The following is an 18,868-nucleotide window of genomic DNA, read 5'->3' as shown; positions in this document are numbered from 1 at the left end:
GCACCTCACACAATAATAGTGGGAGATTTCAACACCCCACTCTCATCAATGGACAGATCATGGAAACAGAAATTAAACAGTGATGTAGACAGACTAAGAGAAGTCATGAGCCAAATGGACTTAACGGATATTTATAGAACATTCTATCCTAAAGCAAAAGGATATACCTTCTTCTCAGCTCCTCATGGTACTTTCTCCAAAATTGACCATATAATTGGTCAAAAAACGGACCTCAACAGGTACAGAAAGATAGAAATATTCCCATGCGTGCTATCGGACCACCACGGCCTAAAACTGGTCTTCAATAACAATAAGGGAAGAATGCCCACATATACGTGGAAATTGAACAATGCTCTACTCAATGATAACCTGGTCAAGGAAGAAATAAAGAAAGAAATTAAAAACTTTTTAGAATTTAATGAAAATGAAGATACAACATACTCAAACTTATGGGACACAATGAAAGCTGTGCTAAGAGGAAAACTCATAGCGCTGAGTGCCTGCAGAAAGAAACAGGAAAGAGCATATGTCAGCAGCTTGACAGCACACCTAAAAGCTCTAGAACAAAAAGAAGCAAATACACCCAGGAGGAGTAGAAGGCAGGAAATAATCAAACTCAGAGCTGAAATCAACCAAGTAGAAACAAAAAGGACCATAGAAAGAATCAACAGAACCAAAAGTTGGTTCTTTGAGAAAATCAACAAGATAGATAAACCCTTAGCCAGACTAACGAGAGGACACAGAGAGTGTGTCCAAATTAACAAAATCAGAAATGAAAAGGGAGACATAACTACAGATTCGGAGGAAATTCAAAAAATCATCAGATCTTACTATAAAAACCTATATTCAACAAAATTTGAAAATCTTCAGGAAATGGACAATTTCCTAGACAGATACCAGGTATCGAAGTTAAATCAGGAACAGATAAACCAGTTAAACAACCCCATAACTCCTAAAGAAATAGAAGCAGTCATTAAAGGTCTCCCAACCAAAAAGAGCCCAGGTCCAGACGGGTTTAGTGCAGAATTCTATCAAACCTTCATAGAAGACCTCATACCAATATTATCCAAACTATTCCACAAAATTGAAACAGATGGAGCCCTACCGAATTCCTTCTATGAAGCCACAATTACTCTTATACCTAAACCACACAAAGACACAACAAAGAAAGAGAACTTCAGACCAATTTCCCTTATGAATATGGACGCAAAAATACTCAATAAAATTCTGGCAAACCGAATTCAAGAGCACATCAAAACAATCATCCACCATGATCAAGTAGGCTTCATCCCAGGCATGCAGGGATGGTTTAATATACGGAAAACCATCAACGTGATCCATTATATAAACAAACTGAAAGAACAGAACCACATGATCATTTCATTAGATGCTGAGAAAGCATTTGACAAAATTCAACACCCCTTCATGATAAAAGTCCTGGAAAGAATAGGAATTCAAGGCCCATACCTAAACATAGTAAAAGCCATATACAGCAAACCAGTTGCTAACATTAAACTAAATGGAGAGAAACTTGAAGCAATCCCACTAAAATCAGGGACTAGACAAGGCTGCCCACTCTCTCCCTACTTATTCAATATAGTTCTTGAAGTTCTAGCCAGAGCAATCAGACAACAAAAGGAGATCAAAGGGATACAGATCGGAAAAGAAGAGGTCAAAATATCACTATTTGCAGATGACATGATAGTATATTTAAGTGATCCCAAAAGTTCCACCAGAGAACTACTAAAGCTGATAAACAACTTCAGCAAAGTGGCTGGGTATAAAATTAACTCAAATAAATCAGTTGCCTTCCTCTATACAAAAGAGAAACAAGCCGAGAAAGAAATTAGGGAAACGACACCCTTCATAATAGACCCAAATAATATAAAGTACCTCGGTGTGACTTTAACCAAGCAAGTAAAAGATCTGTACAATAAGAACTTCAAGACACTGAGGAAAGAAATTGAAGAAGACCTCAGAAGATGGAAAGATCTCCCATGCTCATGGATTGGCAGGATTAATATGGTAAAAATGGCCATTTTACCAAAAGCAATCTACAGATTCAATGCAATCCCCATCAAAATACCAATCCAATTCTTCAAAGAGTTAGACAGAACAATTTGCAAATTCATCTGGAATAACAAAAAACCCAGGATAGCTAAAGCTATCCTCAACAATAAAAGGACTTCAGGGGGAATCACTATCCCTGAACTCAAGCAGTATTACAGAGCAATAGTGATAAAAACTGCATGGTATTGGTACAGAGACAGACAGATAGACCAATGGAATAGAATTGAAGACCCAGAAATGAACCCACACACCTATGGTCACTTGATTTTTGACAAAGGAGCCAAAACCATCCAATGGAAAAAAGATAGCATTTTCAGCAAATGGTGCTGGTTCAACTGGAGGGCAACATGTAGAAGAATGCAGATCGATCCATCCTTATCACCCTGTACAAAGCTTAAGTCCAAGTGGATCAAGGACCTCCACATCAAACCAGACACACTCAAACTAATAGAAGAAAAACTAGGGAAGCATCTGGAACACATGGGCACTGGAAAAAATTTCCTGAACAAAACACCAATGGCTTATGCTCTAAGATCAAGAATCGACAAATGGGATCTCATAAAACTGCAAAGCTTCTGTAAGGCAAAGGACACTGTGGTTAGGACAAAACGGCAACCAACAGATTGGGAAAAGATCTTTACCAATCCTACAACAGATAGAGGCCTTATTTCCAAAATATACAAAGAACTCAAGAAGTTAGACCGCAGGGAAACAAATAACCCTATTAAAAAATGGGGTTCAGAGCTAAACAAAGAATTCACAGCTGAGGAATGCCGAATGGCTGAGAAACACCTAAAGAAATGTTCAACATCTTTAGTCATAAGGGAAATGCAAATCAAAACAACCCTGAGATTTCACCTCACACCAGTGCGATTGGCTAAGATCAAAAACTCAGGTGACAGCAGATGCTGGCGAGGATGTGGAGAAAGAGGAACACTCCTCCATTGTTGGTGGGATTGCAGACTGGTAAAACCATTCTGGAAATCAGTCTGGAGGTTCCTCAGAAAATTGGACATTGAACTGCCTGATGATCCAGCTATACCTCTCTTGGGCATATACCCAAAAGATGCCTCAACATATAAAAGAGACACGTGCTCCACTATGTTCATCGCAGCCTTATTTATAATAGCCAGAAGCTGGAAAGAACCCAGATGCCCTTCAACAGAGGAATGGATACAGAAAATGTGGTACATCTACACAATGGAATATTACTCAGCTATCAAAAACAACGAGTCTATGAAATTCGTAGGCAAATGGTTGGAACTGGAAAATATCATCCTGAGTGAGCTAACCCAATCACAGAAAGACATACATGGTATGCACTCATTGATAAGTGGCTATTAGCCCAAATGCTTGAATTACCCTAGATCCCTAGAACAAACGAAACTCAAGACGGATGATCAAAATGTTAATGCTTCACTCCTTCTTTAAATGAGGAAAAAGAATACCCTTGGCAGGGAAGGGAGAGGCAAAGATTAAAACAGAGACTGAAGGAACACCCATTCAGAGCCTGCCCCACATGTGGCCCATACATATACAGCCACCCAATTAGACAAGATGGATGAAGCAAAGAAGTGCAGACCGACAGGAGCCGGATGTAGATCGCTCCTGAGAGACACAGCCAGAATACAGCAAATATAGAGGCGAATGCCAGCAGCAAACCACTGAACTGAGAATAGGTCCCCTATTGAAGGAATCAGAGAAAGAACTGGAAGAGCTTGAAGGGGCTCGAGACCCCAAAAGTACAACAATGCCAAGCAACCAGAGCTTCCAGGGACTAAGCCACTACCTAAAGACTATACATGAACTGACCCTGGACTTTGACCTCATAGGTAGCAATGAATATCCTAGTAAGAGCACCAGTGGAAGGGGAAGCCCTGGGTCCTGCTAAGACTGAACCCCCAGTGAACTAGTCTATGGGGGGAGGGCGGCAATGGGGGGAGGTTTGGGAGGGGAACACCCATAAGGAAGGGGAGGGGGGAGGGGGATGTTTGCCCGGAAACCGGGAAAGGGAATAACACTCGAAATGTATATAAGAAATACTCAAGTTAATAAAAAAAAAAAAAAAAAAGTACACTTAATTGGTTTGCCCATGAGCATCTAAAACAATGAAAACAAGACTCTTGGGAATACCTTCTTGAAAATGTGTAGAATTATGTAAGAGCACAGATTGAAAAATTTATTCTGAAGCATATCTCTGCATCCATGCATGCTCACGACTAAGGTTGGATCTGGTTTCATTATTAAAGCTATTTTAGGTATCGTAACACTAACTTTAGTGTCACCTTGACACATCTGGGAAAGGAGCTGTCGATTGAAGAGTTGCCTCCATCAGATTGGCCTGTAAGCATGTCTTTCAGACATTTTCTTTTGGTCTTTTTTTTTAATTGGATATTTTTTATTTACATTTTAAATGTTATTCCCTTTCCCAGCTTCCCATCCATAACCCCCCTATCCCTTCTCCCCTCCCTCTTCTTCTATGAAGGTGTTCCCCCCACCCAACTACCCACCCCTTCCTGCCTCCCTACTCTGATATTCCCCTACACTGCAGGGTCCGGCCTTGGCAGGAACAAGGGCTTTTCCTTACATTGGTGTCCAACAAGGCCATCTTTGCTATATATGTAGCTAGAGCCATGGGTCTGTCCATGTGTACTCTTTGGATGGTAGTTTAGTCCCTGAGAGCTCTGGTTGGTTGGTAGGTATTGTTTTTCTTATGGGGTTGCAAATCCTTTAAGCTTCTTCAGTCCTTTCTCTAACTCCTCCAATGGGGACCTTGTTCTCAGTTCAATGGTTGGCTGTGGTCATTCACCTCTGTATTTGTCAGGCTCTGGCAGAGACTCTCAGGAGATAGCTGTATCAGGCTCCTGTCATCATGCACTTCTTGGCATCAGCAATATTGTCTGGGTTTGGTGGCTGTATGTATATAGACTACATCCCCAGGTGGGGCAGGCTCTGAATGGCCATTCCTTCAGTCTTTGCTCCAAACTTTGTCTCCATATCTCCTCCTATGATATCTATGTTCCCCCTTCTAAGAAGGACTGAAGGATCCACACTTTTTTCATCCTTCTTCTTGAGCTTCATGTAGTCTGTGGATTGTATCTTGGGTAATCCGAGCTTTGTCAGACATCTTCTTGATTTCTCCTAATAAATGGAGAAGAGTCTAGCTCACAATAGGTGGTCCACTTCTAGACTTGGGTTGTTCTAAGGGGTAGCTAGCTGTGGCGAAATAGAAAGAACCAGTAAGCAGTCACACACCATGGCTGTTGCTTCATTTCCTACCTCCAAGTTCCTAACTGGAATTCCTATCCTGGTTTCCCTGAGTGATGGGATGCAACACATAAACTGAAATAAATCTCTTCCTCCTGAATAGCCCTCAGTCCTGTTCTTTATCACAGCCATAGAATGCCAACTAGGACAGGTGTTTTTATTTTTTACTGAAAATAAATGAGATAATTTTTAACAGTTGCTGGTAATACCTTCAGCTTTCCTCCAATCAGTGGAGTCCAACTTCTCTTCATTAATAGTCATCACATGAAGAGATTAGGCTCTAATACTCAATAAATTTTTCTTAAGACAACATATGACATTTGCATTCTGTCATAATGTCCATTAATAGGGGTTTAACTTACCTAAAATATATTCAGTGGACTGTGATTAAATAAATTTTTGAGACTAATTGTTTCATAAGATGGAGCTCTTAGTTCTTCTTGTTATCTGGATTTATGTTCTGGAACATTCTATCATAGAACCATCAGAGAAGAGAAGAGAAGAGAGCTCTTTCCTCAGTAGAAGTGTGGCCTACATGCACATCACTGATTTCACATCATCAGATGGGACTACCATAGTGTTGCTAAGCAAAGTGGGCTGCACACTTGACTGACAGAAAATTGGCAATCAAATTGTAACGTTGCAGCAATGACATTTGTTGACAGGGTGATAAAGTAAGATGTTTCACAACAAATGGCGTGCCTTTAAAACCGGAACACATCAAACTTAAGTAGTCTTACTTTGTGCCCACCAGGATGGTTGTAACGTAAAGTATTAGTAGCAGTCAATCGAGTATATTCCAACTAAAGTTGAGAGTTTACATGCATTCTCTGTAGGTGTCACCATTGCTTTGTACAATTCTTATGCCAGAAGCTGCCTTTTCATTAGGTCACAGGATGTATCTTTTATGGTTAATCCAGGGTCAAAAAATCAGAAGTGCGTCTTTAAAGGGAGATGTCTCCCAGATTATTCCTTCAAAAATAACAAATTATATTTGAGTGATTACATTTTTGTTTGTGACAGTATGGGTATTTGTTTCTTCTTTGGGAATACATGAGTCCCTTCAAGGCTCATGTCCAAATCGAAAAGTGAGATGCTTTGAAAATGTATCCAACAAGAAGACTCAGAGGGCCTGATTCTACCTGGAAAGCTAACTCGCAAGTGGTTCTGTATGACTTATTGCTGAGAGAGAGTTAACATGCCATTTTATGAGGTGAGATAGATTACCAAGCCCTGAGCACTGTGATCCACACAGCACAAATTAATTATATGCTGACTTTCTATTGGGCAGAGTTGCTAGAATCCCATTTAAGGAGGCTTAGTCTAAAGGAGGGAGGGAGGCTCACATTCACAGGGCATGTGTGCTTAGGTCAATGCTCTGTTCATAATCATGAAACACTCATTAAATGCAATTCTATCCCTTTTGAATTTAACAAAAGCAAAAGCTCCATGGTGAGGAATGTGTTCATGCTTGCACTGCTCTCGTTGTCTGCATGGTGGGCCACAGGAACATGCTGGAATTTGATGGAGACATGATGCTTTTGAAAGGACCAATCACAAAACCCAGATTAAATGAGTTTATAATTCCAGTGATAGTATATTATAAATTTAAAATAGAGACTATATGTTAAAATATTACAGAGAAAATATAATGTCTTAGAAAGCACATAGCCATGTATATTTACTTATACTGGAAGGCATTTTGTGTAAGATAAAAAACTCAATACTCAAGCATACACACACATATGCACATGCGTACACAGGCAAATAAAGCATGCATATATACACACATTCACACATGCACGAATATGCACAACACACATGCACATACATGCATGCACAAGCACACATGCACGTATGTATGCACACACACTCACTTTCTGTTTACTTGGTTGCTTTATGTAGTACTCTTCCAGCTGGCAAAGTCACTAACTTCTTTTTTATTCATAGGTGTGACAAAATGTTAGTAAATACTACCAATTTCTTCAACAAGTTGTGCCAAAACTAATTTATTTCTTTTGCAGATGGTATTTTTAGGTAGACATTCTTGGGAGTGTGCAAAATCAGGTACTCCAGGTGTGGAAGAAAAGCAAGAGCGGTTTCTCTCAAATACCACGCAGCACCTGGACTCTCAAGTGCACCTGTCACAGCTGCTTGGAAAAGAAAAGGGAAAAGTCAAAAATGTACTACAATTTTTTTCCAAAACAAAATCTTATGAGTCACCCCTGAATATTTTCTCCCAAAAAACTAAAGTAAAATAAAATAAAACCTGCAGCATATTGACACAAGCTACCCAGAGAAGCCACCACATGCTGCTCGTGGCCAAGAGGAAGATACTTAGACAGACGCAATGACAAAGCCACATGTTGCAGCTCAGCATTCCCTCCAAAATTAAAATATTTTTATTATTATTAATATCATCATCAATCCTGTATGTGTTTCCATGTGGGAACATGTTTATGTGAAAGGGTGAGTGTGAACATATTTATGCATGGATAGAGATCTCTCTCTCTCTTTCTCTCTCTCTCTTTCTCTCTCTCTCTCTCTCTGTGTGTGTGTGTGTGTGTGTGTGTGTGTGTGTGTGTGTGTGTGTGTGTTCATTTTTACACAAGGTCTCTCATTGTCCTGAGAGGTCACTGAGCCACTAGACAGTCTGACGTGCAGACCTCAAGAATCCTCCTGCATCTCTAGAGCTAAGATTGCAAATTGGTCATGTGCCTCTGCCCAGTTTTTATATGTGGGTTCTAGGGATCTGAACTCGGGTTTTCCTGTTTGTTCTGCAAGCATTTTACCATCCTGTCTCCACCCTCCAGTTTCACTTGGTTGGCCAATCAGAACTGTATATATTTATAGAGTACAATTCAGTGCTTTATGCATGTGTATGCCATAGAATAAGCAGAATTGGGCTACTACTTAACACTCTCAAATACATATCTTTGTGGGGCGATATGGAAAGCAAACTGTTCTCTGTGCTATTCTGAAATGAATTATTACTGTCACTGTCATGCCAGAACGTATTCCTGCTCTACCTGTAACTTTATGTCTGCTCATCAGTGCCCCCCATCCTCCTTCACAAGGGACATATCAAAATGAACACACACACACGCACACGCACAGAGAGAGAGAGAGAGAGAGAGAGAGAGAGAGAGAGAGAGAGAGAGAGAGAGAGTGTTCAGATCCCTTCCAAGTAGCCTCAAGCTGAATATCTTTGGCTTTATCATTCAAAGGAGATCACAGATATAAGAAAGTCTCTTCTCCAAGTCTTCCTTTACCAATTGTGAGTGCCTTTCAAATGAAAGACATTCTCTGATGCTTTTGAGGCCAAAGACCTTCTAGATGTCAGTAGATGATGACGAATGAGTTGGATGATTTGAATCACTGAGAAGCACAGAATCAGACTGAGATGTGACCTCCAGTATATTCACCTCATTGTTTCATTCTTACAGAAGAGAAAGGCTTAACCATTTGGCCTCTGATTGTATAAGTCTGGCCACACTCAAGCGAAGACTCCTGGTTATCTGGATATTCTTTTTATTGCTCCACGGAACCTAGAGACTTTCTGTAGACTTCCTATATATAGATGAAGTCTGACTGGCTCGCCTCTTTCAATGGTTTTATTAGTGAAAATAGAAGCAAAACATTTACAAATGGACTTCAGCACATACAGGCCAGCTTTGGAATAGTTTACATTTTAGTAAAATACCACAGTTTCACACTCATTGGAGCTTTTAGCTACACTATATTGTATAAAATACTAAAGGAGGGCATAAATAAATTTGAACTTGCTCTTTGTGCTTATATATACAGTTTATTATTTCAGCAGAAATATCTTTTTCCTGAAGAATTAATCAGTGTTATGGATCGTGACACTCTATTCTCTAGATCACATGTCCAATATAAACATCGATCTCCAAAGCAGAAACCTGCTGGAGTTTCAGGAGGCCCTAAGGTACCTGAGTTGGCACATTGCATGCATGACGCTCATACAAAGGCTGTACTCTTGGCCTTGTTGGGCTCCAATGGGAGGAGAAACCCTTGGTCCTGCCAAGGCTCAACACCTCATGTAAGGGAATGTCAGGGTGGGGAGGCAGGAAAGGGAGTGGTTGGGGAGGGGGAACACCCTCATAGAAGAAGGGGGAGGTGGGTTGAGTTAAGGGGGGTTATGGACAGGAAATGTAAATAAAAAATACCCAAATAAAAAAAAAAAGACTGCATCCTGGAGGCAATCTACTGGGAGACCTATATTTACATTAATGTTTCATGTCACGCTTGCATATTCATGCATGGGAGACCATCTGAGGTTTTAACTACACCATACTGTCTGTTGGACGAGAATTTTAAAGCAATGTGATTGGAACTCACATAAAGACTGGCCATTTTTCCTTCCAACAACGGATCTTGTTGTTGACCAAATTCACCAATTAAACTGATTTGTTTTCAGGTTCTAAAACTATTGCTGAGAGTAGGCTGGTGATTTTATTCCATGGTCGTACAATCTTTTCTTCACCACGAATATACCCTTAGACATACACCCACGAATACACCCTGAGGGTGGTCATGCCTCTAGGCTTCGTTTGATTCTACTTATTCCAGTTGTTCATAATAAGAAAAGCATCCATGATCAGTGGAGAAAAGCACTTGCCACCAAAGCCTGACTTCCTGACTTTAATCCCTGGAACACACATGATCCCCTCACAGAAGGGAACAATTACTACTAGTTGTCTTCTAACTTTTACAGGCTAGTGTATGCATGTTCCACCACCCCCAACATATACAGAATATAAATGTATAAAATATAAAATTATAAAAAAACCTGTCACTCTCAAAAGATTGTTTCAATGCATATATATATGCCAACAAGAAAAATAGAGCATTCTCATAAAGTCCTTCTGTGGAAAAAAGATAAACTATATAGAGGCTCTATTTAGAAATTGTTTAAGTCTGACAGGGCTATGATTTAAATTAAAAATCTCTGTTCTCTATTCCCAACTGCTGTTACTGCTATAGGTCACGTTGTGTGGACACTGACTCCTCATGTTATTTAGTCCAGGAATGGTTCAGTTTAACCTTAGGAACCATTGCCAGGGGTTCAAAGTCACTGTTGCTAATGACCATTTTCTCTTCCTTTCAAAGCCTTTGACGCATCCCCAAACCAGTGTGCAGTGGTTTCAGGCCTTCTATGTTACTGCAGACACAAAGTTGCTCTGCCTTCTCTCTTTCGCCTTATCATAAAGAACATCTGAGGGAGTTCTGCCTAAAGAGAGCATCCAAATACTGGCTGAAGTCTGTAGACAGTGGAGTTGGCAGAAAACACAGGGAACGTAGACCCTTTTCATCATCCTCTCTGTCGGGAGTACTTAAAACTCAGTCATACATCAAACTTTATTCATTGTTTTACTTAAGCTTATAATCATGAATTTGGATATTATCAAATTGTTAGAAGAGAACAAAATTATACGACCATGCATAGTTGATCATTTTTCTTCCTGTGATGTGGGAAAAAGAGAACAATATATCTGCTGCTAGATATTGTACGGCTGCTGATAATTAAACAATAATTTTCTAACTGAGCATAGGAGAAAAGGCCCTGATAATACTTTCTCTGGCATAGAGGCCCTGGCTTGTAAGGTCATAGGCAAAGCATTTATTTCCCTATCCTTTTGTAGAGAATTCCAGAATTAATCGGTAATTTAATGCAAATTAACAGTGGTTTTTCAATATGTAATGTGAATATGTGTACATTTGTGTATATGTCTGTGTCTTTATCTTTGATGTATGTGTCTGTCATCTATATACATACACATATGTGTGACTGTGTCTGTTTATATGCTTATGAAAAGTGAAAGGAAAACCTATAGTCACATCCATTAAATGGTTTTCTCTATCCTTAGCACCATAGCAGCTTTAAGTGGAAAAAAAAACTTCCCATTTAAACTAGAAAAAGCACATATTGCAATGAAAACAGTAGTAGTATGATAGTATGAACATTACCATGCACCAATGTGGTAAGAGTAGCAAGTCCTTAGATAATAACAAAAAGATTCCATGCATCATTTTCGCCTTGCTTATGAAAATAATGATAAAATGTTGCACTGACTAGTGTCAATTAATGCAATACAAAAAACTCCATGAGAAGCCTGTGTGACTATTTAATTTTCAGGGTTGAAAATCAAAAGGTTGAATTCTTTTCATTTACTATCTTAATACAAGCAAAATATCCTTTCTGTTAAACATTGTGACTTCACCAGCTTAACACTAGACCCTCCATGTGTAAATGAAAATTAATGAGGTATAAACTAGTAGACTCTCAAACTCCACCTCAGTAGGGTTGACATTCAGTCTTTCTAAGTGCAGAGAAATGAAGAAAGGAAAAATGAACTAAGCATATCATTGAGGAGACTGCTATGGCCTCATTTCCGGAATCATTGCCAATGTGTTCTTTTTCCGTGTGTGTGTGTGTGTGTGTGTGTGTGTGTGTGTGTGTGTGTGTGTGTGTGATATTGGACACAGTAATAGCTTCACTATTTCTAATCCTTGATTTAATTAAATTTATTAAGCTCTGAATCCATTATTGTTTCAGTTTCCTTTTGTTCCTGGGATGAAACACACTGACAAAAGTTACCTTATCAGGGCAAGTTTTATTTGGCTCACACTCCCAGGTCACAGTGGATCACTGAAGGAAATCAGAGCAGGAACTCAAGAAAAAATTTAAACCAGCAGTCATGGAAGCATACCGCTCTCTGCCTTCTTCATTGACCCAAGCTCAGGTAGCTTGTTACACACGCTAGGACTGCCTGACCAGGAAGTAGTACCACCCACAGTGCTGTTGGATGTGGCTATAGGAGACTGGGTCCTTCTACATCAATTAAGACAGACAAGACAATCCTATACAGACATGTCCACAAAGCAATATGACATGTACAATTGCTCAAGACTCGCTTCCAAGTGGTTCTAGGCTATGCCGAGTTGACAAGTAATGCTAACTAGGACAATGATGGAGGTCCTTGTGGCTTTCTTGGGAATAAGGGGTCCTGACATATTTGCACGATCCATCCAAAATCGACCTTCATTCTAATTTCTTGAGGCTCACATGTGTCTGATTCTCGCCGTACCTGCCTCTTGTTGATCTGATTGATTGATTTCCAGGAAGAATGTCCTGGGGTCACAGAAGGAAAAGAAGGCTCATTCTTCCTTTCCTCTGAACAACTCAAAGATTCCAACACAATGATTGTCTGTAAGCCTCAAGGGTAAGCCCCACTTAGTTCAGGAAAGCTGGGTAACACATAATTAGTTTAGAATATGATGATTTAAGTTTCAACTGTGCACTGTATTAGGCAACCATTACTATATGCACTCCATGTTACTGTGGACCCTCATATGGTTTAAAAGAGAAATGTCACTGGGTAGTTGCGGTGCATGCCATTAATCCCAGCACTTGGAAAACAAACAGGCAGATCTGTGAGTCTAGGACCAGCCTGGTCTACAGAATGGCCAGGGCTACAGCACTCAGGAGGCAGAGGCAGGTGGAGTTTCAAGTCTGGCTGGTCTACAGAGCTATTTCCAGGACAGTTACACAAAGGAACCTTGTCTGGAGAAAAAGGAAAAGGAGGTGGAGGAGGAGGAACGTCCCAACAGTTCTATGTGTTTTAACAAGTGTTTCTCCAGCTAGAGGTGCAATTTTGGCAAATTATGTAACCTTCGGAAGAGACAACCTACCTGGAGTTGCTAGATTATTGGACTTGAAGTTTATATATCAGCCTGCTTCCTGTCCAATATTTTCTTCCCATTCTGCCAAGACATGAGGAAGTGGAGTCCCGTGCATGTTCCTGCTGGCTTGGAGCCTTTTACCCCTATCCTTCCTTGCCATGATCCCTTCAAGTCATGAGCCAACATAAACCTCCCTCATTAAACCAGTTATGGAACGTGTTCTGTAGTGTTAGTAAGATGATTACCCAATTAAGAAAGTCAGAGTAGGCATCATTCTTGTTGAAAATTGACCGTGTGGTTCCTTTGTCCTAGGAATTGTTTTCAGGAAGGATGTGGAAGAGTTTAGAGCTGCTGATGTGGTATAGCTCTATAAGGAAAGCATCACAGGATATTCTGATATGAGTCTGAAAGACCAGAGTGATGATAAAAAGGCATGCTGGAGAAACAAATGTTTTGTCTTTATGAGAGTCCCATTCACAATACTTGGCAAAGTAGAGACTCTTCAATTCACAAGTCTCAGCTTTCACGTGAGTGGCTAAGTTTTCATTATAAAACAAAACCCTATGTCTAATTAATAACCTCTAATTAATAATTAATATTCAGTACTAAATACAACTTCATCTTATATTAAGCAATTTTTTTAAGATGTTGACAGAATCTATTGATTTCTAGTTAACTCCCTCTGGAGTAATGATTACCCAAAGAACAACAAAGTAAACATTTGAAGAAAATGGAACCTCATGAACTTTTTGGGAAATGTAAATTAGTATGCAAAACATAAGGTGGGAAGCTATTTTACATTTCCATTAAGAAATCTTTAATATGAGCAAGGTACGAAGATGAAAGTTTCTTTTGGACTCAATTCTAGGTGCCCATTCATGGTCAATTGACCTTGTACTACTGGGTCTGTAGCCAGGCAAGACATCATCACAGAAGGCTTTGTGGTGAGCATAGGTTCTCAGTGCAAGGCAGACCAAAAGGAGAAAGAGGAGAGAGAATAGGAGAGGCAGAAACAGGAAGAGAAAGACGGAAGACAAGATATACTGCTCAAAGTCATGCTCCAAGTGATGTACTTCTTCTACATAGGCCTTGCAGGACTTGGTGGGAGGGCTCTTAGGATCCCATCCATCTCTACGGGACTGCTGTTTTCAAAGAAAGGATTCTGGGACAATGGGTCATTATCTCCAGATGTGTAGTCACTGGTTCACCCACCAGGCTCTGCCAAATAATATCGTGCCCATGGTCACTCAGAATGGATCACAAAACAAAAACACATGAATATGGAGACAGGACCTGCAGAGGATTTACGTCAGGGATGGGAGGTACAGGGGATAAGAGAGAGAGAGAGAGAGAGAAATGTATTACAGAATGTATAAAATTCCCTAAGAAGAAATTTAACTATTAGGGAAAACAAAAGTGGGCTGGAGAGATGGCTTAGTTGTTAAGAGCACTGACTGCTCTTCCAGAGGTCCTGAGTTCAATTCCCAGCAGCCACATGGTGGCTCACAACCATCTGTAACGGGATCTGATGCCCTCTTCTGGTGTGTCTGAAAACAGCTACAATGTACTCATGTACTTAAATGAATAATTGTTAAAAACATAAAGAAAATCCAAAGCTATTTCAGGATCACTTGATTGTATCTGATCATGTTTTGAAACGCCTCAAGGACCATGCAGTTATTACAGAAACGAGTCCTAAACCACATATACTTATCTTGATAGTTGTGCCTGCTGGGATGTTGTTTCTGCTTCAGACTTCTATATGCAAGACTACTCTCAACTCCCGCAAGCCAAGTTTTTTGTCACTCTATGTAAAAACAGAGCGTGTCAACTAAGTGTCTTTGGGTAATGTCACAGCTGTATGTTTGTCTATTTGATGGCATTGCTACAGAAACACAGCTCCGTGAGATTACGGTCCCCCTCAGAATATACATTATTTCTAATTCTCCCTCAAAATAATGCATCTACTGGTATTCTATGCCAGGTCTTGAAGCTTTTAACCTTTTTTTTTTCAGCAAGAGAAAATGTTTCACCTTAAAAAGCAAAAATTTGTCTGAGACCATCCACAGTTTTAACAACAACAACAACAACAACAACAACAATAACAACAACAAAATAACAAAACAAGGAAGGGAGAGAGGGAGAGAGGGATGGAGGGAGGGAGGGAGGGAGGGAGGGAGGTAGGGGAAGAGGGAGCAAGAAAGATAGAGAGGGAGAAATCAAAAAAGGACCCAGAGAATGGTATTTGTCAGAGCATTACAGAGCTATATTCTCATCTACGAGCCAGCTTAGATAGAATATCCTAGAATATAAATATTTCAGGGATCCTGGGAGCTAACATGTCCCCATGTAAGTTGGGAATGAGGATCAATCTTAGCTGGATTCAAACAGTCTATATGTAATGATGGCTTGTCTTCATCATGCAGAAAAATGTGATATTTCCAACAATAATAACAGTAATATTGCCAAACACCATGTAATGAATGCTTGTACTGGGTGCTAAAACCCAGTTAGTCTGTACAACAGTATCAACGAAGGGGATGCTAAAGGTTTCTGATTTCCTAGATAAAAAAGCTGAGGTTCTCAGCGATTGAGTAATAGCTCTAATCATGCAGTCATTAGGCTATGACCCGGGCAGGCCCACCGGAGAGCCTGTGTTCTTCACAGTGTCTTTTGCTGTAGATGTAGGACAGGTTTAAATTTAACCTAGAGTGTGGAATTATTGAAAAGCAAGTCTGAGCTACATGGTTGTCAGTTTATCCTGTGCTAGGGAGTTGAAACTCAGGGGGAAACTTTTGAAGGATAAATATAAAGTACGTGCAGCTATTGGAGTTATAAAACTTACCTTTTGCAATGAAACCTTCACACAACCACCAGCTTAACCGTATTTGCTGATTGGCCACCCAGAGTATGTGTGTGTCTGTGTCTGTGTCTCTGTGTGTGTGTGTGTGTGTGTGTGTGTGTGTGTGTGTGTGTGTGTGTGTGTTCAGACTACTCAGTGAGCAACCAACCTTAAAGATTTGGCTCTGATCCATCCTGGGGTGCCAATAGAGACCTGGCCGGAAAGTGAACTCCATTAATTAGAGTGCAGAGTCAAACATGGCTTTATTCAAAGGGCCAGACACAATTCAGAAAACAGACACGATGTCTTATGGAGAAAGGACTCATAGAAGTTAAAAACCTGCCCCCTCAGACATTTTCTTAAAATGTACTGAGAAATACTCCAAAAACCATCTACATACAAAGTGCTCCTTGGGTAGTGTTTGCATAATACTGCTAATATATAATACAAGTAAGTCCCCCTTATGTTGGTTGTAATGGAATGTAAAGGAGACAGGTAGCGACAGAGACAAGGCCAATGCTCACAAAAGGACAGGAATGGGTAAACAGATGGGATCTAGACAAAGAGAGGAGAGAAGGTCCTTAATGTTCCCCTGATGTTCAGGGGGAGAGATGACCAAAGAACTGGGTATTAAATATCAATCCCAACTTAGCTTTAAGGTATTTGTCAAAGATTTTTGTTTTTTAAGACATAATTTTCTTACCTTTTATGAAATACTAAATATGAAATGCAAAAATATAGTATCCCCATATAGTATTGCTCACCACACAGTCTGTTCACCATGCAAGCCAAGCTTGAACAGCACCAGGTGAGAGAACTCTCAGGATGCAGAATGTTCTGGAAGACCGCAGGCATGTCCTTAGTGAGCAGGCGCTGTTCCCAGGAACAGTGCTCTCCCCAAAAAGAAGAGGTATGTCTCCTGGAAGAAAATACGGTAGGGAGGCTTTGGGCTGTTTAGTTCTGCGTAAGAAAGCTTCTATATTTAGTAAGGTATTTGAGCCATCAGATGTGGAATTGAGGGTATTTGTGTATTCACATGTTTGCGACAGAGATACATACTGTGAAAAATGAGATCATGATTCAAGAGATATTTGATATTATAAATTCTTCTTTACTTTCCAGAATAATTTGAATTCTTGATATAATAATGTCTCCACTGGTCATGTTTCCAAACTTGGTCTGTTAACAGAAAGATCATTGACCCTCAACCAAGGCATTTGCTTTAAAATAATAAAACTCATCCATCCCACTGTTTCTCAGATTTTACAAAATATGGAAGATAAAGAGTTATGAAAATATTCTCTCTCTCTCTCTCTCTCTCTCTCTCTCTCTGTGTGTGTGTGTGTGCTTGTGTGTGTGTGCTTGTGTGTGTGTGCATGTGTGTGTGTGTGTGTGTGTGTGTGTGTGTTATTGAATGGGCACATTCTATATAGGTACATGCACCTACACATACACATAGACTAAAGGAGCACATCAGAGGTCTTTCTTTATCATATGCCACCTTATTCCCTTGACAAAGAGTCTCCAACTGAGCCTTCAGCTAGGCAGTAAACCCTGGGGATCCTTTTTTCTCTGGGTCCCACAGCAATGTGGTTACAAGTGTCTGTTCAACATAGGGCTTGGAATCTTAACTCAGGCTCTGAAGCATGCTCCATGAGTTCAGTTACCCACTGAGCCACCACCTAACACCTACAGATTCTCATAAAGCAGTAACTAGCCAGAGACCACGGACTGTCAAATAAAGCATCCAGATTTACATGTTCTGCACTTCTGAAATATTGGAGACTCTTTCTGTCCTTGAGACAACTGGGTTTATAACAAAAACAGCTTAAGGCAGCAAAAGTGTCACTCTTCGTGAGGACATTTATTCTTCCTTGACAGTGACAGCAATGCATGCAGAGGTCTCTAGTGTCCTTGAGAGTTGTCAACCTTCTGATGATCCATTCTCCTCACCTAAGCTGAATTAAAAGCCAGAAGTCAAATAAATCTTGGACGAACATAAGCAGAGACCTTTTTCTTTGGGTTTTTGGAGAGAGGAGCAGCACAAGGTTCTGGAAGGAGTCAAAATTTGAGAAATATTCATTACACTATTACACTATTAGGATCTGAATTTAAGTATTTAATGAATACGATTTTACATAAAAAGGAGCAATAAGCCAACATAGGTCTGCCCTGTTAGAATATATTTCACTTAGAAGGGGAGATAATAAAACACCAGGTCCACATCCTTGGCCTTTCTCTCCATTCCTGACGATTCCATACATGAATACAACTAAATATCATATGTACCCCTTCTTTTCTGCCTCCAGCTCTCCCTATAGCCTCAACCCATCCTCTTCCCAACTTCATTTTTTTTATTACACCAAGTCTAGTTACTGCTGCTCCTGTGTAATCACATGTGCATGAGCGTGCAATCATTTTCAGGAGCACACCCTGGAAAGAGAGTGATTCTTCTTCTCCTGGCAACTGTCAGAACCAGGAATGAAATCCCTCCTATGGAACTGACCTAAAATCTAAAAAAACACTTTTTTACTCTGTGACACTTGGGTCACTATGTCCCCAGTGCCTACCTTGCCTGGCGTGTCAGTGCTGTAAGCTCCATGGTCTACTCCTGAGTTTGTTTGGCTTTTCCTCCCTGAAGTCGGCACAGTACTTGCCTGAAGGTGAAAGTTGGGAAGAATCAGAATGGCTAAGATCAAAAACTCAGGTGGCAGTACATGGTGTCAAGGATGTAAAAAAGAGGAACACTCCTTCACTGCTGATGGGATTGCAAACCGATACAACCACTTGGAAATCAATCTGGTGGTTCCTTAGATAATTGGAAACAGTTCTACCTAAAGACCCAGTTATACCACTCCAGGGAATATACTCAAAGACAATCCACCATACCACAAGGGCATGTGATCCACTATGTTGATAGCAGCCTTATTGTAATATACAGCAAGTCAACAGCCAATATCAAATTAAATTAGGAGAAACTAA

This window comes from Rattus norvegicus, chromosome 16 (assembly GCF_036323735.1).
Source record: "Rattus norvegicus strain BN/NHsdMcwi chromosome 16, GRCr8, whole genome shotgun sequence".
Lineage (NCBI taxonomy): Eukaryota > Metazoa > Chordata > Mammalia > Rodentia > Muridae > Rattus > Rattus norvegicus.
The sequence above is the reverse complement of the archived record's forward strand: the minus strand, read 5'-3'. Positions refer to the sequence as shown.